The following is a 9554-nucleotide window of genomic DNA, read 5'->3' on the forward strand; positions in this document are numbered from 1 at the left end:
CCTACTTGGCGTAACCTCACGACGGCTTTGGCAGCATCAAGGCTCTCTCTGCTCAATGTGCCAACTGTTCCTGCCTCCCACTCCCTGCTGGCCACCAAGGGGACCCTTGGGCTCTGGGGGGTGTGCGCTGTGTGTGTGTGTGATCCCGGGTCCCACCCCCCAGCGCCACTCAAAACAGAAAAGGACAAACAGCCCAAGCTGGCCGGGTGACCACAGTTGGCATCTCTCTACTCCTTAGCCACAGATACTGGCGTGTGGGCACTGTCGGGTGGGGGAGATGACTGGGCCACTCCTCCCGGTCCTGGCTCTTCCTGCCTCTGTGTCCAGGAGTGACCCCTAGCGGTGCTCAGGGTTCCGTGGTCAGGACTCCAGGCTTCGAGGGATTTGTTTTGTGTGTTTTTTTTGGGGGGGACCATACCTGGCTGTGCCCAGGGCTTCCTCCTGGCTCTGCGTTCAGGGATCACTCCTGGCCGTGCTCAGGGACCATTTGGGCTGCTGGGGATGAACCCAGGTCACTGTGTGCGAGGCCAGCGCCCGACCCACTGTCCTGTTGCTCCTGCCTCTCCAGGCTTGAAGTTAGAGATGGGGTTTGAGTTTTGCTTTCTGACTAGTTCTGGAACTTTGCACAAGTTTGCTAACTCCGAGGCTCAGTGAAAAAGGTGCTCATCTCTTTTTTGATGTGTGTATGTGATTAAATGAGAATAGAGAGGGAACTGCCTGTGTTTGATTGATGATTAATAATTGTGATTTCAGAGAGTAAAATAGCATCATCCATATTATTCACTCTGTAGCAGCTAAGGCAGAACCCAGGAGCATGGTGGGCTTTCTTTCCTTTTTTTTTGTTTCCTTACCATTCCCTCTACCCCCACCTCTATGACTCTATTTCTCTCTCTCTCTTCTCTTTCTCTCTATCCTCTTTTCACTCTCACTCTTGTTCTCTCCTTCTCTCTCTTTCTCCTTCTCTCTCTCTCTCTCACTCTCTCTCTCCTTTAGGGCACTATGGTTTTCAATACAGATACCGAATGGTGTTTTTGCTGGAAAAGCATCTCCCAAGTCTGTTCTTTCTTGTAACATGATGGGGGGGGGGGTGTAGGTTGATTCCAATGTGGAAAATTCTCTGGTGGGAAGTCACGAGACAAAGACCACATTTTACATGAGTGTTCTTCCCAGCCAAGCAGGCTCTGCCAACACAGGGCAGTTTTGCTGATCAGATTACATGGGTTTGTACCAGCTGACCCAAGCTGGGAACGTCAAGATCACACTGAAACCATTCTCCATAGCCTGCATTATTGGAAGGTTTCTGCATTCACTTGCTGCCTCTTAAAACATTTTCTCTGAAACCGAGTCACAGCTGTGTGTACTTTAGGCTGTGGCCGTCATAAGCAAGTATGAAAAGAAGCAGAGTCAAAACAGATGTGGGCCCGAGGCTCTCTACAAACTTCCCATCCAGGGGACTTGCACAGAAATGACACGAACAGAACCTCACCAGCGACTGTCTGTATTCCCGCAGCCCAGCTCCACCTGCCGTCAGCTCTGGAACCCTCCAACTTGCTTCAAGGTTATAATGTCCGGGGGAAGTCGGTGCTCCCCCGACTCAGGGGACGGTCAGTAAGCCAATATGGGCGAAGAGTCCAGGGCGCAGAAAGCCAGATTTCAGTATAAATCATTCCAACATGGCTAACAGCTACCCTCCTCCACTATGGTGGGCGATGGAGGTGTGTTACCATGGAGACGAACCCCCGCAGACACCCCCTAGCCCCCCATGCCCGCTAATACCTTTTGGCTCAGAAAAAAACACCAGCCTAACCCATTCCCACTCCTACTCCCCCGGCTTCTGTTCCTTCAGCCCTGTATAAAATGGGACGCCCCCCTTCGTTGGGTCTCAAAACCACTGTGGCCCACCAGTGCCACAAGTGACAAATGGGGGGAAAGGAGGTTGGTGCAGGAGTCGTGTCCAGCTGCCCTGGCCTCCGCCGGAGAGCCGGGTCGGTGAGCACAGTAAGCGTGAAAGGGCAGGGGCTGGAGCGATAGCACAGTAGAGAGGGCATTTGCCTTGCACACGGCAGACCTGGGTTCGATTCCCAGCATCCCATATGGTCCTCCGAGCACCGCCAGGAGCAATTCCTGAGCATGAGCCAGGAGTAACTCCTGTGCATTGCAGCTTTGTCTCGCCCCAACACTTGCTCCCGCCCCAGTGCTCTGATCACCACTCTCTACCTGAGCTGTTGGCTCGGATCAAAAGAGTCCAGGTAAGAACACAGGTGGTTTGGGCTTAGAGCCAAGCCTTGAGGAGCCTCTTGCAGTTGCCTCCTGTTTGCATCGACCAGGGGACTGTCCAGGTGGACAGCAGAGCTTCTCCCCTGAGTGACCACTCCCAGCACGGTCAGCACCAACGCCCTGCGGATGGGAATTCAGGGGCCAAGCTCCCCCTGCAAGAGAAAGAACCAGGCGTGTTGGGTCCTGACCAGATGGACTCTGGCTGTTGGAGAGTGAGGTCAGTGCCCGGGAGTCGGGGTAGGCAGGGTCACCCAGGGGCAGGGATGGAGGAGGGAAACCAGCCAGGACGTGACCATGGTTTCTCGGGAGAGCATCTGTTTACTGAGAAGCTTCTTTCCTCCTGGATCCCTGTCTTAACTTTTATTTATTTATTTATTTATTTATTTATTAGTCTGGGGGCCACACCCAGAAATGTTCAGGGCTTACTTACTCCTGGCACTGTGCTTAAGGATCACTCCTAGTGGGGCTTAGGGGACCAAATGGGATGCCAAAGTTGACCACATGTATGAGGCTGAAGTGGAGCCATGACAGGCTTCACTTTAAGACCAAAACTCAGCAGGGCTAAGTCTTGGTTTCCCCCATCAGCAAGTCCCGACTTCTCAGAAAACAATATCCCCCCCCCCCCGGGCAGATAAACTGACCCGTGACAACAGCCTACAGAATTGGGGGCATGAGCAGTGGCGTCCAGCCAAGCAGAGAGGACCCAGCGAGTAGAGTCACAGGGCAGGATTGGGACCAAGAATTGGAAACATAGTGTTGGTCCCTGGAGTCACAGGACCGGACAGGGATCAGAATTGGAAACATGTTGCCAGTTCCTAGAAAAAATGCTGTTATGTGACCAAAAGGGCTGGAGCGATAGCACAGCGGGTAGGGCGTTCGCCTTACAAGCGGCCAACATGGCCGACCCGAGTTCGATTCTTCCGCCCCTCTCGGAGAGCCCGGCAAGCTACCGAGAGTATTCGATATGCCAAACACAGTAACAACAAAGTCTCCAATGGAGACGTTACTGGGCCCGCTCGAGCAAATCGACGATCAACGGGAGGGCCTTTACCTTTTTACCTTTACCTTTATGTGACCAAAACCTATAGAAGCTGCTCAGAATTCAGAGTCCTGGTCCTGGTCAAGACTCCACTGCGTGGAGCTAGGGTCCGAGTCTCATCTAAAGGGGCCTTGCATTTGCATCCTCGCATCTGGTCTGGTCAATGTGTGAGCGAAACTCCCTTCCCAGGACATAACACATGCAAGGCAAGAACTCTCCCCCGGCAATCTCTCTCTCCAGCCCACGACCTTGACCTTTAAGAGATTCTTGGTTTGAGAGACTCCCAATGATTAATTCTCCTTCTGATCAATATTTGAAAACAGATACTTAAAAAGGTTCTGGAGTGCTTTAGAGAGGCTCTGGAACAAGCTCAGGGAATAATCTCTAATAAGCAATAGCACAGCGGGTAGGGCGTTTGCCTTGCACGTGGATGACCTGGGTTTGACTCCTCCACCCCTCTTGGAGAGCCCGGCCAGTTACTGAGAGTATCTTGCCCACACGGCAGAGCCTGGCAAGCTAGCCATGACGTATTCTATATGCCAAACACAGTAACAAGTCTCACAATGGAGACGTTACTGGACCTGCTCGAGCAAATCCATGAACAACGGGAGGACGGTGCTACAGTGCGACAGTTATTTCCTGAGAAGTCAATCGTTCTTTAATTAATGCAGATGGGGTGCCCCACGCGCAGCTTCCAGTCTCCTAAGTGTCTCTGGAGCAAGGCCCTTCCAGAGACTTGGGGTCCCGAGGCTCTCCAGGCAGAGAGCAACTGGGTCGTGCCCAAGGAAATGCGGTGCCCACACTTCCTCTTAGCACTGGGGCCAGGGTGATAAAAAACTCCGCTCTTGGCAGGCTCAGAATCTAGGACAGGAAGGGACAAATAGACAGAAAATGATCACTTTGTGCCTATGTCCTTAAAGACAGAAACAGAACACGGAACTGTGGAACATGGGGAGGGGGCAGCTAATTTTGTTGTTTTATTTTGGGGGTCATCCCTGGGGTGCTCAGGTAATGCTGGGATGGAACCCAGGGCTCCTCATGGGTAGCCCCTTGGGCCATCTCCCTGGGCCATTAATTCTGTTTGTAATAGTCAAGAGGACTTCCTGGAGGAAGTGGAGTCCATGCAGAATCCAGAAAGATGCAATGCGAACAGTGAGCAGCCAGGAAGGGGCAGTTCTGTTGGATGGGGACAGTCCTTCTGGCCTGGGGTCCCACAGAACAGGGCTCCTTGGAGAAATGGGGAGAAAGAACCATAAAACTTTGAGCTGGAAAGCGCTTTTGAAAACAGCTGCCCCAACTCTTTTAATCCTTGCCTCCCCTTTAAAAAGTTTTTGTTTTGTTTTTGGGCCATCCCCGCTGTGCTCAGGGCTTGCTCCTGGCTCTGCACTCAGGGATCACGTCTAGTGGGGTTCAGGGGACCATGTGGGGTGCCATAGATTGAGCCTAGGTCAGCTGAGTGCAAGGCTAGTGCCCTCCCTGCCTGCAATTGCTCCAGCCCCTCGCATAGTAGATTTTTGTTGGCAGGTGGAGGGAGGTTCTGGGTGAGTCAGGGTTATGGAAAGGTTCCCAAGCTCTGTCATCAGTGCTCAGGGCTCCAGTGAGCACATGCCCCCAGACTATGAACTTTACAAGTGCTTTCCAGCCCCACCTCGGGCCTTAGATGAGGCAGGACGGCTAGAGGGGGCTGGAGTTGGAATTTTCTTTCCCCTAAGGTTACTTAGACTCTGAAAAAACACTTCACTGTGTTAAAATCTGGTGGTGCAGTTTCTCTGGATGGTGGGCCTCATTACAAAGAACAGTCTGTTCTTGGAGCTGGAGACATAATACAGAGGAAAAGCATTTTACTTTATAAAAGCACGCGATTGACCCAGGTTTATTCTCCGCATGATTTCCGGCACCTGTTATGGGTCCCTGACCCTGCCAGGAGGGATCCCCCAGCACAGAGCCAGGGATGAACCCCGAGTCCCACCAGGTATGGCCCGGATACTCACCTCTAAAATAAAGAATACTTCAAAATGGTTTGTTTCTTTTCCCCGTGTTGGAAGCATAGGGAATTTGCCTGGGATCTTCCTGAAACCTGATGGGACTCTCCAAGTCACGCTGACACAAGTGTGGCTGTGCTCCCCAGTGGCATACAGACACACTCCCTGAATGTCCACGCTCAAGTGCATCCTGACCAGCTGCCGGGAGAGTGTCCCTGCCCGCCGAACTTTCCACATGGGCTTCCCTCCTGGGCTCTGCTCCCCGACTTGGGAGCTTCTGGGTTGGCTTGTTTCTCTCCAGTTTGAGAGATTCTGTGTCAGAGACCTCAACTCAGTTCTGAATCTGTGACCTCAGTTCTTGGACAGATCTAAAAAGAGGTGGTTTGGGGGCACTTGCTTGTTTATTTTAAAAAGGATAGAGGATGACTTCCAAGTATCTTTCACCTGGACAGAAATGGGAAGATCACCTGATTTCCATGACCGCCTTTTTTTTTTTTTTTTTGGCTTTTTGGGGTCACACCTGGTAATGCACAGGAGTTACTCCTGGCTCTGCATTTAGGAATTACCCCTGGTGGTGCTATCTCTCCAGCCCCTTGACTGGACTTTTAAAGGGACTTCCTGGGGCTGGAAAGATAGTATAGTGGGTTGGGTGCTTGCCTTGCATGCCCTCCACTTGGAAATGATCCCTGAGTGCAAAGCCATGAATAAGTCCTGAGCACCACAGGTGTGGCCCCAAACAAACAAACAAACAAAACAAAGGTAAAAGGGATTGTCTCTGTAACCAAATAGCTGTACTGTTTGGAAGCTACTGAGAAAAAGTCGAAAAGCCCAGAGTACAGGTTACATAATACATATTTATTGCAACGTTATTTGTATTAATTAAACCCAGTAACCAACAATAAAATAAAGTTGGATAAACAGTGAAATTTATTTAACATCTATATGATCTATTTAAAATAGCAAAGTCCAATCAAGGGGCTGGAGGGATAGCTCAGTGGGTAGGGCATTTGTCTTGCACATGGCTGACCCAGGTTCGATTCCCAGCATCCCATATGGTCCCCCGAGCATCACTAGGAGTAAGTCCTGAGTGCAGAGCCAGGAGTAACCCCTGTGCATAGCCAAGTGTGACCCCCCCAAAAAAGTCCTATTAATCCTATTATTACAGCACAAAATTTTAAAAAAAGACACCTAACATTTCACATTAGGTATTGTGAGCCCCATTTTAGAAGAAAACTGGGGCTTAGAAGGGTGGAATGACTTATGGGACAAGAGGCAGTGAAACAATGAGTAGATACCTGCCACAGTACCCCCATTCCTTCTCTCCTCTGCAGAAGAACCCGATTTCTTTGCTTTTCTTTTTTCTTTTGTTGGCTTTTGGGCCATAGCCGGCAGTGCTCAGAGCTTACTCCAGGTTCAATACTCAGCGATTATGCTTGGCAAGGTTCAGGGTACCATACTGGTGCTGGTGATTGAACCCGGGTCAGCTATGTGCAAGGTAACTATCTCCCTGACCCTCTTTGTTTTTCCATTTTTTTTTAGTGTGGTTCCAGCTGAACCCAGGTCTTGTGCGTACAAGATGTACATTTGATCACTGAGTAGAACTTGAAATCCTGATTCTTCCGGGCTTGTATGTCACTCAGAAGAAAAGTTGCATTGTTGAAGTCCTTTGCAGGGGAATGAAGCTTTTCTGATGATAGCCAGTGGTCCCTAGGGTGAGGACCAACAGCCGGCAGACCCTCTGTCACTGGTCACAGGAGAAAAGGAACTTGCCCAGAATGGAAATGGATAAATTTCAGGGTGGTTGTATGTGTGTGTGTGTGTGTGTATGTGCGCACATGCATATGTGTGAGTGTTTTGTTTTTGGTTCATACCCAGTGATACTCAGGGCTTACTCCTGCCCTGCACTCCAGAATCACTTCTGTAGGCTCAGGGAACCATATGGGATGCCAGGGATCGAACCTAGGTCAGCTGCATGCAAGGCCAGCACTTACCATCTGTACTATCACTCCTACAACTCAGCTAATTTTTTTCTCTGACACTTCCTCAGTAAAGGAAGTAACATGTGGTTTTATATTAGTGATAAGAATTTAACCATTATGATATTTTAAAGTAGCATGCACATCTAATTTCTATTTTGTGACTATCATGATATCCTTATAGCTTCCCTAAGGCTGGGGAGTAAGAAATTTGAGCCCCCAGTGTTCTCTCTCACAGCCTTAATTTGGCAAAGAATTGGAACCACATGATTATTAAAACAAACCCCATTCAAAAGCTGCAAAAAAAGGTGTCAAGGCCAAAATTAATCTTTATTATTGCCTCCCTCCACACTTGTTTTAGATGTTCCCCACCCTTGACCAGCAACTTAAACTGAACTAGATTTGACCCCTCAAATGCTCTTGTGTCCAATTGCCGATTTATTATTATCAATAATAATACAAACAAACACTGTCCTCCCGTTGTTCATCCATTTGCTCGAGCGGGACCAGTCACGTCTCCATTTTGAGACTTGTTGTTACTGTGTTTGGCATATCGAATACGTCACCGGTAGCTTGCCAGGCTTTGCCGTGCAGGCGAGATACTCTCGGTTGCTTACCAGGCTCTCCGAGAGGGGCAGAGGAATCGAACTACGGCTCGGCCAGACTGGCTGCGCGCAAGGTAAACGCCCTACCGCTGTGCTATCGCTCCAGCCTCATCAATAAGAATAAATTGTGCAAATCCTGAGGTACCCAGTGACTCCCTTAAATTTTAGGCAAATTCTTCCACAGCCTCTTAGAGTTCCTGGGCTTGAGTAGCCGCATGCTGGAACACACCTTCCCTTCCCTACGGGTGGACTAGACACCCAAAGCATCCCTCTCTGCTGGGCATGACACAGAGTGTGCACTCTGTCCATTGAGATATCTCTCAGGTTCCAGGCAGGGAATTAGACCTTTAACTCACACATAGGTATTACGTAATTTATAATTATTTTATATTTTTAGATCATTTGGTCGCTTGATCCTGCATGCCATTTTGAACTGGATGCGAAACGCCTGCAGACATCTATCCAAGGGAGAAAGAGAAGGATGTGTTCCTCAGTGTTGCCACGTGGGTCACAGATTTGCCTACCCCAGCACTTCTGGGATGCACTTCCAGGTCCCATTGCCCAAGGGTGTGAGACCCTTTCTGATGCAGTAGGAGGAATCCGGGCTTGAGAGGAAACTCAGTCTAGAGCAGCTAAGGCAGGAGGTAGGCTGAAGGGGACTCGGGTGAGGCTAAGAGGAGCGGAGTAGGGCCTGAGAGGTATCTCTGGGCGTTGCTCGAACTTGCAGATCTGATTTGGGAACTGAGTCTCAATGCTGGCACGGGGTCAAGGAACAGTGCCAGGAATGACTCTAAGCTTCAGATCTCTCTGTAAAACGGGGTTCATCACCTCAAGTTTCAAGGAGTGTTCTGGAAATCAAAGGGGTTTGTTCTGTTTGTTTGGAGGCCATGCAATGCTGGGCTTAAGGGCTCTAAGCTGGGGTACAGTGGGGAGTTACAGCCTGTGATACTTGAGGAACATCCTACATGCAAAGCGTGTGCTCTGTGCATTCCAGGCAGGGAGTAAGACCTTTAGCACATACATAGGTATGATATAATTTATAATTATTTTATATGCTTCAGCCATACGGTTATCTGTAAGAATATATTTTATAAATACATACAATTATTAGTAGTCAGATGTAAATTCTTTCCAACTGACCACAGAGTCCAGTGCAGTGAGGGTCCACCTTGCTGAAGCCTGTGACCCTGGCTGTACGGTCCACACTGCCAGAACTTGACAATTACCCTCAGTGAACAAATCCCTCTCCCTGACCCAGGACTTGCCTGACCGGGTTCCCAGCACCACCCCTGATCCTGGTCCGTGGCACTCAGAGGTGGTCCAGGAGCAAGCCTGCCCTGGGAGATAAGACCTCACGACTAGGGAGCAAAGGTGTTCTCCGGCGGGGAAAGAGGGTCCGCAGGGCGGTGGAGATCTAAGCGGGCCCGCGGGGGCTGTGGGGGTGGGGGCCTGTCTGAACTGGGTCCCCGGGACTGCAAGGCTCTGTGGGGATCAGAGCGGGTCTCCGGATGGGCAGGACTGTGGGGGCGTCTCAACTAGGTCCCCGGATCTGCAGGGCTGTAGGGGGGGAGCTAAGCCTCTGCAGAGCTGGGGGCTGTCTAAACCGGCTTCCCTGACCTGCAGGACTGTATGAGGGTCTAAGCCGGGTCCTGAATCCGGATTTGCAGGGTTTTGG

The sequence above is a fragment of the Sorex fumeus genome, unplaced genomic scaffold, assembly GCF_029834395.1.
Source record: "Sorex fumeus unplaced genomic scaffold, SorFum_2.1 ptg000045l, whole genome shotgun sequence".
Lineage (NCBI taxonomy): Eukaryota > Metazoa > Chordata > Mammalia > Eulipotyphla > Soricidae > Sorex > Sorex fumeus.